The sequence below is a fragment of the Anser cygnoides genome, chromosome 1 (genome assembly GCF_040182565.1).
Source record: "Anser cygnoides isolate HZ-2024a breed goose chromosome 1, Taihu_goose_T2T_genome, whole genome shotgun sequence".
Classification (NCBI taxonomy): domain Eukaryota; kingdom Metazoa; phylum Chordata; class Aves; order Anseriformes; family Anatidae; genus Anser; species Anser cygnoides.
This window is the reverse complement of record NC_089873.1, coordinates 70,527,099-70,542,319: the sequence shown is the minus strand read 5'-3', so window position 1 is coordinate 70,542,319 and position 15,221 is coordinate 70,527,099. Positions and strand designations below refer to the sequence as shown.

At 41.0% G+C, this 15,221-nt stretch overlaps 1 long non-coding RNA gene across 1 annotated transcript in view; it reads right to left on the bottom strand.

Annotated features, from left to right (window-relative positions):
* LOC136791113 (uncharacterized) overlaps window positions 1-9,276 on the bottom strand; it is a 41,123-nt gene extending 31,847 nt beyond the window's left edge. Inside the window, exons 1-2 of the long non-coding RNA XR_010832404.1 lie at window positions 8,999-9,276; window positions 8,392-8,569 (exon numbers count right to left, since the gene is read on the bottom strand). This is a non-coding gene — a long non-coding RNA (uncharacterized lncRNA). The remainder of the gene's footprint in view (window positions 1-8,391; window positions 8,570-8,998) is intronic.
* Window positions 9,277-15,221: the final 5,945 nt, after the last annotated feature.

Sequence of the window (15,221 nt, the reverse complement as noted above, 5' to 3'; positions counted from 1 at the left end):
GGGATGAGGTTAAACATAGCTAAAAGTGCCAGGTCCTGCACTTTGGCCACAACAACCACATGCAGCGCTACAGGCTTGGGGGATAGTGGCTGGAAAGCTGTGCAGAGGAAAAGGATCTGGGGGTGTTGGTCAATGCTCACCTGAACGTGATCCAGCAGTGTGGATTTCCCTGTGGCTGAGGGAACTAGGGTTGTTTAGTCTGGAGAAGAGGAGGCTCGGGGGAGACCCCACCTGAAAGGGAATTGTGGTGAGCTGGAGATCTGCCTCTTCTCACAGATAACCAGCGATAGGACTAGAGGCTAGAGGACTAGCCTTAAGTCGAGCCAGGGGAGGTTTAGGTTGGAAATTAGGAGACATTTCTTCTCAGAGGGAGTAGTCAGGCATTGAAAAGGGTTGCCCAGGGAGGTGGTGGAGTTGCCGTCCATGGGGGTGTTTAAGGAAAGGTTGCACATGGTGCTTAGGGACATGGTTTAGTCGGTGATATTGATAGTAGGGGGATGGTTGGACCAGATGATCTTGGAGGTCTTTTCCAACCTTTATGATTCTATGATTCTATATCCTGTCTCAAGGTCTGAGGTCAGGAACTCTGTCAGTATGTTTATAGATAAAGAGAATGCCATATCCCTCAGAGCTCTCTGCTATGAAACCTTCATAAAAGAAAAACAAACAAACAAACCAAAAAAAAAATCTGTGCTTAAAGTTTTAGTCTATTAAATGTTTCCATCTATGTGCTTTGGAAGAGCCTGAAATCAATACATTTCCATTCCCTTAGCTGCTGTGGCAATTGTGTTTTTAAATGTATATGCACAGCACAACCTAACACCAGTTCCACACACATCTCCTTTAGCTGTCCCACTGCATCATGATCTGTTTCCGAACACTTCAGGAAGATTCATGATAGGAAAACTATCTGACCTTCTTCCAGGGCTCAGCGGAAGCACAGCAGGATCAGTAAACCTCAGCACTGAGCCCAAAATTTTATTTTTCTGTGGTTCACCACTCCCATGTTAATCAGTGACTGCACTTCCTTGCAATAATCTCATTTTTAAGAACCTTTTATAGATATATACGTGTATATACTCTTACGTACATAAGTGTAAAATAATACATCTATTATACCTGTGTCTTAAGGCAGGACTGGTCAAAATATTTGACATTTATGTATTCATGGAGGAACATATGAATGCATTTAGACACACACACACCAAGTGTTGGAAGTCAGGGAAAGAGGGCTGATTTCCTTGTAGTTGTTAGTTGTTTTTAATTTTTTTCTGGAAAAGAAGAACAGTGGTGTTTTAATATTGACTGCCATTACAAGTAAGTATAACAGGAGGATAGCAAGGTGCAAGCATACTGTAAATAGTGACATGCTACGCAATACCAATGAATGTAATGCAAAACTAATTTACAGAAAAAGTAGCCAGAGCTGCCTTAATTTCACTTCAAATGTAAACCATTTCTTTTTAAAATCACATTTACATAGTGATCAAAACTTTAGCATCTTTTTCAGATGTTATTTTGAAAGCTAGAAGTTAAAATGCCTTTCAACAATTTCTGTTATTAAATTCCAAGAGGGTTATGGTGTCCCAGACTTGGAGGTGGTAGAGGTGGATGGACTAGTGGACTATTTTTCATTTTCCAACACTAGTCAGGAAAAGAACTTTTAATTTTCATAAAAATAAAAAAGTACAAATTGTTTAGTTTTCAAAAGCACTGTTTACCAAAAAGCACACTATAAAATAGTTTCTCCAAGTATTATTGATAAAAATATTTTTTCAAGAATCAGAAATAATTTCACTATCTCCTTTCCAACAACTGTATTTATTAAAGGAAGTTGTCATGTTAGTCTCATTTCACGAAACCACAAATACATTTTCCTTCAGATTTCCCCATAAGACTAGTTTTGTTGTGTTTTTAATTTTTTTTTTCTTTAATAATTATGAATACCTAGATAAAATCAAACCAAGAAAGAACTGGACTGACTCTTAAAAAAAAAAAAAAAGAAAGCTGAGGTGGTATTTGGCACATATGACTAATTCTATGACTAATTCTAAATGAGAAGAATTTCTTCCCACCATATAAACAGGCAATCATGCAAGCAGTCTGTTGATCATCATCAATTGGTCTATTTCTTTTAAACACCATGGTAGAAGTTGTCTTGTGGAACATCTAACACATAGCGTGCTGGCAAATACAGATATCAGCGTCTTCTCAACAACAGTCTGAATAAATATAAAAACATCTGTGTGTGTGTGTGTGTGTACTTGCACATGGATATACATCAATCCATACACACATATTTGTCTGTGCATGTATATGTATATGTATATGTATACGTATACGTATATGTATACGTATATAAACTGTGGGTTCTGCAAATTCTTCAGGTCTAATCAAATGCTGCAGTCAAGGGTACTTGACTCACCATGACACTAGGACCAAATCCATGCTGTTACATTTCTGGAAAGCACGTCTTTGCCAAGACAATAACTTTGGTTGTTTTTCTGTTTTCCCCAACCTCAACAATACTTCTGCTATCCCAGCTTCACATTGTTCACATTCTTCGGAAGGTCGTGCAGCTGCTGAGTTTACTCTCTCTTCATAATCTGTTTACACACATCTCTAAACATTTTGATATAATTCCTTCATTACAAGAACATCTTCTGTATCAGAAAGGAGGAAGAAAGAGAAGAGGATTGGTCCAGCGAGGCCCTGTGGTTCAAGATTATAAGAAAACTGGAACTTCCAAGCTTCACTATTAAGGGATTGTGAGAGAAGAAAGAGGGCTGAGCTTGACGTTTTTCAGCCCCTAGAATATCCAGTTGATGATACATAGCTATTTGATGTAGATTAAAACAAAAGCAGGGGCAAGGAGAGAAAGAAGAGGGGAGCCAACCCTGTTTGCACAGAACTCCAGATAAAAAGAGTGGCTTTGCATCAGCTTCCTGATGCTGCTATGGCCACCATAACCTTATTCCAATCTTGTCCACCAGAATTTAGTATGAAAAACAAAATCTGATCTGTGCTATTCAAATTAGACAGAAACAATTTGTCATTGTTCTTCTTAAGTTAAGGACACTTTTAGTGGCTTTGATTTGTAGTGGTATTGACTTTGTAATGACATTCTTTCAAGAGAACAGTATATTTCTAGTGTTGCTCTAGGTTTTGAAATATTTATATTGTGTGTTCTAGTCCAATGGAAAAAAAAAAAAAAAGATGTTGAGGGTTAATTTGGTTGGTTGGTTGTTGTTTGGGTTTGTGTTACATTGGTGGAGAGGTTTTTTTTATTATTATTATTTGCTTTTAGAACACAAATAGAAGATAAGTCTTTCAGCCCTGGTAATTTTGAAAATCAAGCACAGAGGAGCGCTCTTCATGATGTTGGTCTTCTGTAAAGCAAGAAGAGATATGGTCTAGGAACAATTTCCTACTTCCTTGCAATATAGCATAGATTTTAATGTGAGAAAGTCATAGCATTATCTTGTGCCTTTCATTAATGAAAATGATTTCAAATTGTGAAATACAGGGCATATATCCAAGACATCATTTTCATTTTGTTAGCAAATCTTTCCTTAAAATATCATTTTCCTTTTATTTTTTTTTATGTAAATGTGATCTTTATGGAGAAAAAAAAAATCAATTTTCCATTAAGATACATCAGTGACTTAAGGTCATCAGCAAGAAAGTTCAAATTCATAAAGAATATAGACTTAAAGGTCAAAATGCAGATTTCAATATTTAAAGCTTTTCTTCTGACATTCTGATGACATAGTATTATCAAGCCAAATAATCAATTAAATAAACTAGGGAAATTGTATTACTATTTATTTTCTAAAAGAGGTAGAACAGAAAGGGGGAGAGGACGTTATATAGGAGAACAAATCTTTAGCTATGCAGTTTAGCTTATATGACAAAATATTTCCAGATCTCAAATGAAGGGATCCCAGCCAATCATTCCCATCTCCCTCAACTAAGGACAATCAGAAGTTACTGCTACTCATTAAGAATGGACTCCACAGGTCCCACTTCATAACAACTGCCTGAATCAGGACTGTTAGACTCTGGAAAGTTGTATGGCACACTGATAAAGCAGGATTCTGGACTCCAGCATTCACACTACCTAATGGGATACCAAAACAAAGGAAACAATGAAGTAACCCATGTCCATTCACAGCCACGAGAAGGGCACATGCTGATCTAGTTCTCTTGCCAGGATTGACTTGATGGTGTGAATTCTTGTAGCTTCCTTCAAGAGCTGACTTGCTCCATCCAGGGTAACAGCACAAAATACATTGCTAATCACATGAGCTTCACCCAGACCCAGATGCCAAATATAAACACCAGAGAAATGTATCTTCTATGAAAATAACCCAGAATGAAGATTATCTAAGACAGTGTCAAAGTAAAAACTTTGAAGATGTCTTTGAAAAGCCACCTAGTAGTGATTTCTCTAGCTTGCCTAAACATAAACAGAGCAGGGAAAAAAACAAACAAACAAACAAAAAAAACTTTTGTGCTATTATTCTGCATCTCTACCTACTGGCCTTGTCTGTGTGTGTGAGGTAAATTTGCTGATGACACTAAATTAGGAGGAGCTGTTGACTCCCCTGAGGGTGGAGAGGCCTTGCAGAGAGATCTTGACAAATTAGAGGACTGGGCAATCACCAACCATGTGAATTTTAACAAGAGCAAGTGCCGGATTCTGCACCTGGGAAGGGGCAACCCTATTTACATGCACCAACTTGGGGATGAGAGGTTGGAGAGCAGCCTCGTGGAAAGGGATCTGGGGGTTGTGGTTGATAGCAAGCTGAATATGAGTCAACAGTGTGCCCTGGCAGCCAAAAGGGCCAAGAGTATTCTGGAGTGCCTCAGGCACAGCATTGCTAGCTGGTTGAGGGAAGTGATTGTTCCGCTCTGCTCTGCAATGCTGCCGCCTCACCTCGAGTACTGCGTGCAGTTTGGGGCACCACATTATAAGAAGGACATAAAACTGTTAGAGAGTATCCAAAGGAGGGCTGCAAAGGTGGTGAAGGGTCTAGGAGGGAAGATGTATGAGGAGCAGCGGAAGTCCTTTGGTTTGTTCAGCCCAGAGCAGAGCAGGCTGAGGGGAGGCCTCATGGCGGTCTGCAGCTCCCTCACGAGGGGAGCGGAGGGGCAGGCGCTGAGCTCTGCTCTCTGGGGACAGCGACAGGACCTGAGGGAACAGCATGGATCTGGTACAGGGAAGGGTCAGGCTGGGTGTTAGGAAAAGGGTCTGCACCCAGAGGGTGGTCTGGCACTGGGACAGGCTCCCCAGGGCAGTGGTCACCACACTGAGCCTGCCAGAATTCAAGAAGCTTAGACAACACTGCTAAATGCTTGATTTTTAAGTAGTCCTACATGGATTCGGGAGTTTGACTCAATGATCTTTGTGGGTCCCTTCCAACGCAGGATATTCTGTGATTTTATATGTATTCAGGTCCCAGTGAGGTAGAGGAGGGAGCAAAAAAAAAGAAAATTGTAGTTGAATGTCCACTGACTGGGATTTCAGGCACACAGACACGAGCGAGAGTCAATGTACACAGAGATTAGTTTGCATAAAACTCCACACTGGGTCAGGTCAGAAAGTAATATTTAAAAACACCACTAAACAAAATCCACCCTTCCGCAATTTTCCCTAAACAGGGGATGCAGAGCACTTTTTGGAGGGCTTTTGTCAGAATTTCCCACCTCAGCTTGTGACCTGCTGCTGTTTCTAATTGACTTGTCACTGCAATCTCCTCCTCTCTAAATGAGCTGCTAGACTCATAACCACTCTGGGAGAGCATAACCCCTTGAGAATTACCGGCTGGTGCCAAAGTGCAATATATTTATTTGGATTTAATGTATAAAAACTGGTTAGAGAACTGAAGGCTGGTAGAAATGTCAGTAAAAGGAGCAAAAAAAGGTTTGTAGGAAGAGGTTTTGTCTATTTTTAGACCAGTAAATGTCATCAGAGAACAGACAAGAAATTTAAGGCATGCAAGACAAATGTTTTGCTAGTTACAATGCTTGTCCTTTGCACTGTCATTTGTCATTGTTTCTGATGGTATTTGCTGTATCAGACACTGAAAGCTCCTGAAAGAAGGGGCAAATACCCCAGTGCCTCTGCCAGTTAAATCTTGACAAATAAGAGAAAGCTGCTGTGTGGAAAAATCTTGCAGAGGTGGATTTAAATGTCTCTGTCTTACTCTCATTGTCTCAGGCCTTCAAAAATTAAGAGATTTTGTAACAAAGAACTAATGAAAAAATATAACTAAAAATAGTAAAAAATAGAGTTTGCAATTGTAGAGTAATAAAGAAAAGTTTGGCTACTTGGAAGTATAAATGGAAGTAACTTATTCAACAATGACTACGTTTATGGAACACTAAATTTATGGGAAATATTTCTGTGAGTTAATCTTGTGCCACCACAATCTGTGATTACTGATCATTTAGGACATTTGGTTGTTCCCCTCATGCCTCCCCTTACAGCAGGGGTTGATGTGACAATTGGTCTGAGAAAAGAGAAGTTTCAGCTGGAGGTCTCTGGAAACTTTGCTAGCAATTAACACATCTGGGTAAACTTTGCTGACAAATAAAAGGCTGCCAGACAAGATTTGCCAAGAAAAACATTAAGTCAGCAAAAACAAATTCAGCAGTGAACAGACTAATAAGGTAAACTAAATTGAAAAGGCAAGTGAGGCTGAAGTGGCAGTAAGTCAGGGATCTGATACACTGCAGGTCAGGAGAACAATTGTGCTGAAGCAGGGCCAAACAAGATAAGTCAAAAAGTAAGAGAGAGAAATAAACAAATTTTTCATCTTGCTCTAGTGAAAGTAAGCAGATATACACAGCCATATTACTTATGACTTACAGTTCCATTTATTATTAAACTAAAGTAACACAGATTGACTTCACATGCCAATTTATAGCCCTAGCTGTTCAGCAAACCTTTTATTAGTTGTGTCATTTGTAAACAGGGTGACAGAAACGAAACCTTTAAAGTGCTGGGTTTTGTAAAGCTAAGTAGTGACTAATTTGGGCTGCCACCCATATAGCACCTCTATACATACAGTTTATCTGCCTGACAGTCACATTGCCCATGCTTCAGATGAGCCACCCTCAGTCCAGGAGCCAGGCAAGCACAGTTTTGCTACCACGCACAGGTTAATCAAGCAAGCACAGTCCCAATGGGAGACAAAGCCACCCCACTGAATGACTATGCCACCTAGCGCTGAAAGAGCCCTTAGCCCAACCGGCGGTAACTCCTAGCCTTGACCTGTCAGAGTACTAACCTATGTGTAATGCTTCCAGATCAAAACAAAGTCATCTATCTGCAGGACAGAACAATTCATATTTTTGTGCATCATCATCTGTCAAAAACAACTGAACAACTCCTCCCAGAACTACTGAGGCACTTGGACATGTTCTTCCATCCACGCTAAGGGGAGCTAGAGAACAGATTTCTACTTTGTGACCAGATACCTTCACATCTTGTAGTGCCACTGTTGAGAGTGACAAGAAGAGACAGCCTCCAAACCCCTTGCTCTGCTCCCGGAGCTGATCCCTTTACCCTCTTAGATTTCTTAGTGTCTTAGAAAAGCAGCTTCCTGCCTCAGCAACCAGCAGTGAGGAACCTCAAGGTAATCAAGTAGCACATGCTGTATTCCCCAGATACCTCAGTACCCTGGTACAAAAGCACTCAAAGTTGCACAGCACATTGCAAGAACAACTTTACACAGTTATGAATGCATCCGCTGGTGGGACGGTCCTTAGACAAACTTCACAAACTGATTTTGGAACCTAGCAGACATTCATATGCATAACTAACTAGCTAGGCAGCAGCTCTAAAGAAAATTATATCTATTTATATCCAGTCAGACAAGTTGGCCAAATAGTTGCTTCTGGGCAGTGAGTGCCACGCATTCCCTGCATGCTATCTTGAAAAACATGTTGTAATCTCTCACTGTTTTTGCATTTGTTGAGCTTTCAATTCAAATTTTTAATTATATTACTATGGAAAAAGTTATTGTAGGCTTAAAGTTTCTCTTTTGCTGTGAGGGAAAAAAAGAATAAAAATGCTTGATTTTTACAAACCCAGTCAGATTTTTATAATGTGAGAATTAACAAGTCGCAGTAAAACTGAGTTCTGCGATACAACCTTATCAACCCCACTTACCTTCCTAAGGTTCATGGGGTGAAATAATGCTAAATAAAGGACAAGATCTAACCACAGCAGCAAACTTCAGTCCAGTACAGGTTATCCTGACTCACCAAACACTGTAATCAATTTTTCACTTTTTTTTTTTCCTCCTCTCCTTCCACCACACTCATTTTCCAGCTTTTTCATGTACTCTTTCTCCTCCATGAGCCACTGCAAGGCCTCCTTACCTCATCTCCCCTCCTGGAGCTGTACAGCTCCTTATTTCCACCTCAGCACTGAGCCAGAACATCTCTGTATTGAATCATCTCCAAGGTCTTCAGGGCATTCTTCCCAATTCATCAAGGTCATTTCAAATTCTAATCATATCCTCTGATGTTTCTGCTCTTGCTGCCAGCCCGATGTCATCTACAAAGTTGAAAAGCACACATCGTACTCCACACATTTAGATCATAAATTATACTACTAGGCAGTGCCAAACCCTCTCATTTCCATACATTACTGCTTTTCTCCCTCTCCCCCTTTCACCCTCACCTCCTTCAAGGGGAAATTTGTGCTCAGCTGTTACTGATGACCAACACTGTGGGCCAAGCACTAACTTTTGCTCCCTTCCATGTGCCATGGATGACAGCTCCCCGCAGAGCCATCCGTGTGTGCAAGCAGCCACCCCCAGGAATGAACACCGGCTGCTGCCCCGCCACCACTGCAGCTGCTGCCCTCCACCAGCCGGCAGAGTTACACATGCACCATCCCAGCCCACCTCCTCCTTTGACCTCCTGCAACCCTTTACCCTAAAGGCATTAGGCTGCGTCCCAGAGTAACGCTGCCTGCACTCACCAGTGTGGGGTTCTGCCAGCCTTGGGCAGTGTTAGTTTAAACCTCAACACTGCTTTGTGGACTTCTGATGTGTCTCTGAGCAGCTGTCCTCTCCCAGCAGATGAAAGTCTCTCAAAAGGCAGGCAGACAGGTGGCATTCGCCTATCAAAAACAGGGGAAGCCAAGCAGGGTTGGAATATGGCTACTCCTCTATAAATAAATACATACAAAAGGGAGGGAATCTGTCCCAGTTTTTAACTAACGAAGGAGAAGGGAAAGGGGGACAAAACATGGGAGCGAAGTAACAGTATAGTAAGTTGGGACTCTGTTTTTACCCCAAAAGAGATCATCTTTCTTGGGAAATAAAGTGGGGTTGCAGCAGAGAATTGTGAGAGTGGCAAGAGTCACAGACATGAGATATGGACCATACTGACGCCAGAAGATGTAACGTGCAGCTTTGCCCCCTACACCATGGGGCTGTCCAAGGCTATGATCAGCTGCTAGAGGGAATGGAGATGAGCAGCAGCAGTGGTGGTAGTGGACATGGTTGGGAGTAGCTGAGGGGGTGGAGGTAGCTTGTTTTTCTTGAGGAAGAGGCATGTCAAGGAAGCACTACCAGTCCTATCTTAAACCACAAGCTGTAGTGGGTTTACCTGGCAAGGTTTTGGTAGCAGGGGGCCATAAGGGTGGATTCTGTGAGAAGAATCTAGAAGTTACCCCATGTTAGGTAAGGGCTCCGCTGCTGACCAGAGTCAAGCCAATAAGCGATGTTGTTTGCACTTCTGTGAGGGCATATTTAAGACAGGGGAAAAAAAATGCTGTGCCATACAGCAACTGGGAGAGTGAGAGGAGTGAGAAACAGCCTTGCAGGCGCCAAGGTCAGTGAAGAAGGAGGGGGAGAGGTGCTCCAGGTGCCAGAGCAGAAGTGTGAGGTGGTGAGGACCATGGTGAAGCAGGCTGTCCCCCTGCAGCCCATGGAGTACCACAGTGAAGCAGGGTTCCACACTGCAGCCTGTGGGGGAGACCACGGTGGAGCAGGTGGACCTGCACTGAAGGAGACTGAGGCCTGTGGAGGACCCCTGCTGGAGCAGATTCCAGGCTGGAGCTGTAGCCCGTGGAGAGGAGACCACGCAGGAGCAGGTGACCTGGCAGGAGCTGCTGCCCCGGGGCACCCAGGTTGGAGAAGTTTGCTCCTGAGGGAGGGACCCCGTGGTACAGACCCATATCTGGAGCAGTTCTTGAAGAGCCTGTGGGAAGCCCATGCCGGATCAGTTCAGCAAGGATGGAATCCCGTGGGAGGGACCCCACAGCACAGGGGACGAGAGTGACTGAGGAGCGGCAGAGAAGAAGCGCTATAGACTGACCATAACCCCCATTCCCCCGTTCCCCTGCGCCACTCGGGGGGAGGAGGTGGAAGAGGGTGGATGGGGGAGAAGGTGCTTTTGGTTTCTTTCCTTTGTTTCTCACTTCTCTAGCTTGTTATTAATAGGCAATAAATCTTACTGTCTCCCTATGCTGAGCCTGTTTTGCCCATCACAATAATTACTGCACGATCTCCCTGTCCTTATCTCAACCCTTGAGCCCTTTTCATCGTATTTTCTCCCCATTCCTCTTTGAAGAGGGGGGGGTGAGAGAGCGGTTGTGGTGGAGCTTGGTCGCCCACCCGAGTAAAGCCACCACACAAGCATGAAGGGACTTGCAGATAGACATATCCCGACTGCCACATTCAAGTAAGTGCATCGGTTAAACAGAAAATACGTCTTGAAAAATAGTGAGTTGGGCATTTCGCCTTGTTAAAAATATGGTTTCTTTGTGCCATTCTCTGGCTTACAGGTATATTTGAGGCGAAGAGAAAGATGTCCTTTTCATACTTCCCCATGTCAGGAAGCACAATATATATATATAAACAAAAAAAGGAAGGAAGCAAGCAAGGAAGGAAGGAAGGAAGGAAGGAAGGAAACCACAAAGCCAAGCTTGCTGGACGGTAATGGTAGCATCTGAAAAAACACATTTGTCTCAGATGCAGTCACATATCTGTGACTGCCTTGAAGGTAAAAAGCCCCATTTTTTCAAGTTAGAGGGGGAAAACAATCAAACATCTTTTGCAGCAAGGGAGGGTAACCACATGTGCACAGAGCAAAGCCTTGCAAGCAGAAGGACCTGGTCAACCAGAGAGCAAAGAAATTGTTTGGCAGGCTGGATGAGTCAGTGCATTAGAGGGAGAAGCCAGCAGAGAAGAGAAACAGGAAAGCAGAGAAAATTAAGCTTACCCCAGTGCTGTACTAAAACAGCTACACAGCCTCAGAGGATTTATCCCAAAAAGAGACCTAACCTCAGGAAAGATTTCATGCCAGGCAGCTGCTGCCCATACCAGGTCAAGTCTGCCCAGACCTCTGCTCTGCTCTCTCTGCTCCAGCTCCAGATTCATGGGGTGCCCTCCTGACCTGCAGATTGGGAGCCCTGTGACACATCTGTTCCAATCTCCTGGGGACCATGGGGAACACAGCACTTGCCTGGCCAGGGGACATCCTTACAGGAGGATGCCTTTTATCCCCACCGTGCATGGGACCTCAGCTTGTAGATTGCTGCATAATCACTTAGAGCAGTCCAGAGAAAAAGGTTCAGGTTTCTCTGTGTCCATGGAATGTGAATATCCAATCGTATACCCAACTGGCATTGGAAATAAAGTTAAAATCTTTCCCCAAGTCTGTGTTTTTAGTCACCTGTAAAATGTACTCTTTTTTTTTTTTTTCCCTTTACCTTGCTGAAATATATGTGAATTTGAGTTAAGGAGTTGATACAAACTGTAGTAGAACAGAAACTGAAACATTTAGAGTTTTTTTTTTTTTTTTTTCCCCAGGAATTGACATAATTTCTCAGAAGTTTTTAACTTCATGTTTTGGAGGTAAAATAGTTTTATGAAAAATTCTTTACAATCTTCAGATTTTAATACAAGCTTGCTTATTTTCTAAAATATTCTTAAAATGCATAACATAATTAACCCCACCCATAAATCAAAATACTGCACTTCCAACTATGTACATTTATACTGTAAACATTTTTGGTACTGTTTATAATATTTAGGTAAATAAAACTGGCAAAAACATTTTAGACATAGTCTTTTTAATCCATCATCTTATTCTGTGTTATTACCTATCTTTTTGTGATCCAGTGTACGGTGTTGATGTAAAGCAGTGTATCATTACAATGTTTGAGGGATAAAAATGCTTTCTCATCAGAGAGTCTGAAAATCAATATATCACACCGTGCTTAATTTCTTAGTGGATGCAGCCTGCTTGTCGAAAGTTCTGAAAACTTGACTGATGCTAAACTGTCTGCAGTCTTATGTGTTCTGAAATACTGTTTGGAGAGATAGAGATGGACCAAGTAAAACTGAGCTCTCATCTAGGACTTCTTGACTATGATAATAGCTATCAAATGCTAAAGGCTGTAGGAGAATGTTTATCAATAATGCAGTGAATTGCCAGTCTGGATTTCGTTTAAATCTATTTGGTGCAAGTTGATTTTTGCAGCTTTTGCACTGATTGAAGAGGGATAAAAACAAACAAACAAAAAGCAACAAATATGAAACAATAAATAGCCATTTTCAAAGGACTAGTGAAAGTTCAGATACACCAGGTAAATGAAAAGATGTGTGGAATTATCAGCTTAACATTTAGCAGAACATTCCCATTAGGTAAAGCAAGTGTTTTATTAGAAATAATTCCAGTTGTTTTGTCCAAACTTAGTATAGCTTGTCATTTTTTTTTTAATTTATTCCAATCACAACTTCAGCAAAAGCAAAATCCTAGTTATTTCCTGTTGTTACTGTAGTATATTCCATTATCAGGTTTTAGTTATGAATATTTTCCAACCTAAATGATTCTATTACTTCAAGGGTCAGTGATAGCCCAAAATATACCGTTAGGTTGAAAGGCAATCAGATAGTCTGTGCATCATTGGGCAAACGTGGATGGAAAGATGTTAATGATTATGATGGAAAGAGCTGATTCTTAAAAAAACAAACCATAAGAAAGGAAATTCTAAAAGCTTTCTAAGTTAAGATTTATTTAGAAAACAGTGAAAGTGAGGGTTAAAAAGATGAAACTGATTCATATGCAAGCAATCTCTCCATCATCAAGATTCTGAAAATGTTTAACAAACTTAGTAATAGCCAAAGGAAAGAGAAAGCTGAGAGAGAATGTGAGTTTGGATGTCTGATAGAAAGACACTCCCAGTGGTAGGCCATCCACAAACTAATGCCACCAGATAATAGAAGCAATAGCTACATTATTATTATTTTAGTGTTTGGTATTAAGGTGAGTCTAATATTTGCATAAAGAAAAAAAAATAATTCCCAAGGCTTCATTGATTACTGACTAAAAATAAAGGACATGAAAGAAAGCAAAAGAATTAACTTGATTTAATATCTATTATATTAAAACTAGCTTCCATTATTATTCATTCTAATTAGGATACTCTTTAGCCTTAGAAAGCAGTATAAAATTAGCCATTGTGCAATGTAAAATAGCAAGTATGTTTTGGTATGCAAAGCAAGAATTTTCTGCTGATCAAGTAGTGTTTTATTATGGTAATTGGCATTTTATTTTGAAGTGCTATGTTCTATAACAAATAAAGAGCTGAAATGTTCGAAAGTTTTACTAAACTAGACACATATATCATTTTCACTCACTTCTTAGCAACAAAAAGGGGCATGAACCTTTTGACTCCATTCTCACTGGCAGTCTTCCATGATCACATAAAAAAACAAGACAGTTCAAAAAACTGCATGAACATAAGTTAAAGGTTAACCTCACTACCTGCACCTTTTTACACCAGTTACAGTTAAATTAGCAGAGCAAAGATTTAAATGTCATGGTAAATTTGGAGAGACAGAAAGAGCATTCTTATGGGAAGAAAGATCAGATCTTCCTAACTGGTCTGAGACATACAAATATTGCAAGATCCAGTCATCACTGTCAGTAGCAAACAGATGAGTGAACAATAGTCTTTTCAGCACATTAGGAGTGTATATACAAGTATTCTTACTAGACGGAATTTGCAAAGTAATGTGGCTTTGCAAGCTAATATGTCTCAAGAAATCTCCAAGCCAGAGACAGTATGGAACTACACACTCAAGACTGATGAAGAAAGCTAAAACCCAGTGATTACTTTCCTGTAAGACTAGCCCTGACTTGATGCACTAAACTTGCACTGGCTGAATGGCATGGCTCTGGGGACCCAGATATTAAATCCCATGTTGTACATACAGTTTGTCATAGTTAGAATCACACCATTTAGCTGTGCAACTAAGCTACATTAGTACTTTAGGGCTACTAAGATGATTAGAGGACTGGAGCACCTGTCATACGAGGATAGGCTGAGAGAACTGGGCCTGTTCAGCCTGGAAAAGAGAAGACAGAGGGGAGACCTCATCAATGTATATAGATATCTAAAGGGAAAGTGTCAAGAGGATGGAGCCGATCTCTTTTCAGTGGTGCCCAGCGACAGGACAAGAGGCAGAGGGCACAACCTGAAGCACAGGAAGTTCCAGCTGAATATGACGGGCACTTCTTTACTGTGAGGTGACAGAGCACTGGGACAGGTTGCCCAGAGAGGTTGTGGAGCCTCCTCCTCTGGAGATATTCAAACCCTGTCTGGATGCCATCCTGCGCCACATGCTCCAGGTGATCCTGTTCAGCAGGGAGTTTGGACTGGGTGACCTTCAGAGGTCCCTTCCAACCTCAGCCATTCTGTGCTTCTGTGATACATATTTTCATGGATGTTCACATATTTATCATTGTAAAATGAAACAATTAAAAAATATATTCTTAGATAAGAGTGGAATTACCTTCAGCACATTGATTTTAGTAACCTAAACCTTTGGGTCTTTATAAGGCGCAACTGCAAGAATTTTTATGTTAATTGTGTTATATAGCATCTTTTAGCCTACAGGATATATTATCATTCTATGATTCCAAATTAAAAATGAAATATTTGTAGCAGGAACTACTCATTCTGACCCCACATTTCTCTGGTAAAACTTCTACAAACTGTAAGATTAACTAGTCTTAGTTCAGACGTCACTACATCAGATTATCACATTCCCCTCTTTTTCTACCCATAGTTGTGCTGTTATTTTTTCATAAATTCAGTAGTGTAAAAATTACATTTAATCTATCACATATATATAAGAACCATTTACCTTGCAGAGAACAAAATTTCGTTTTATTACTACACAGTA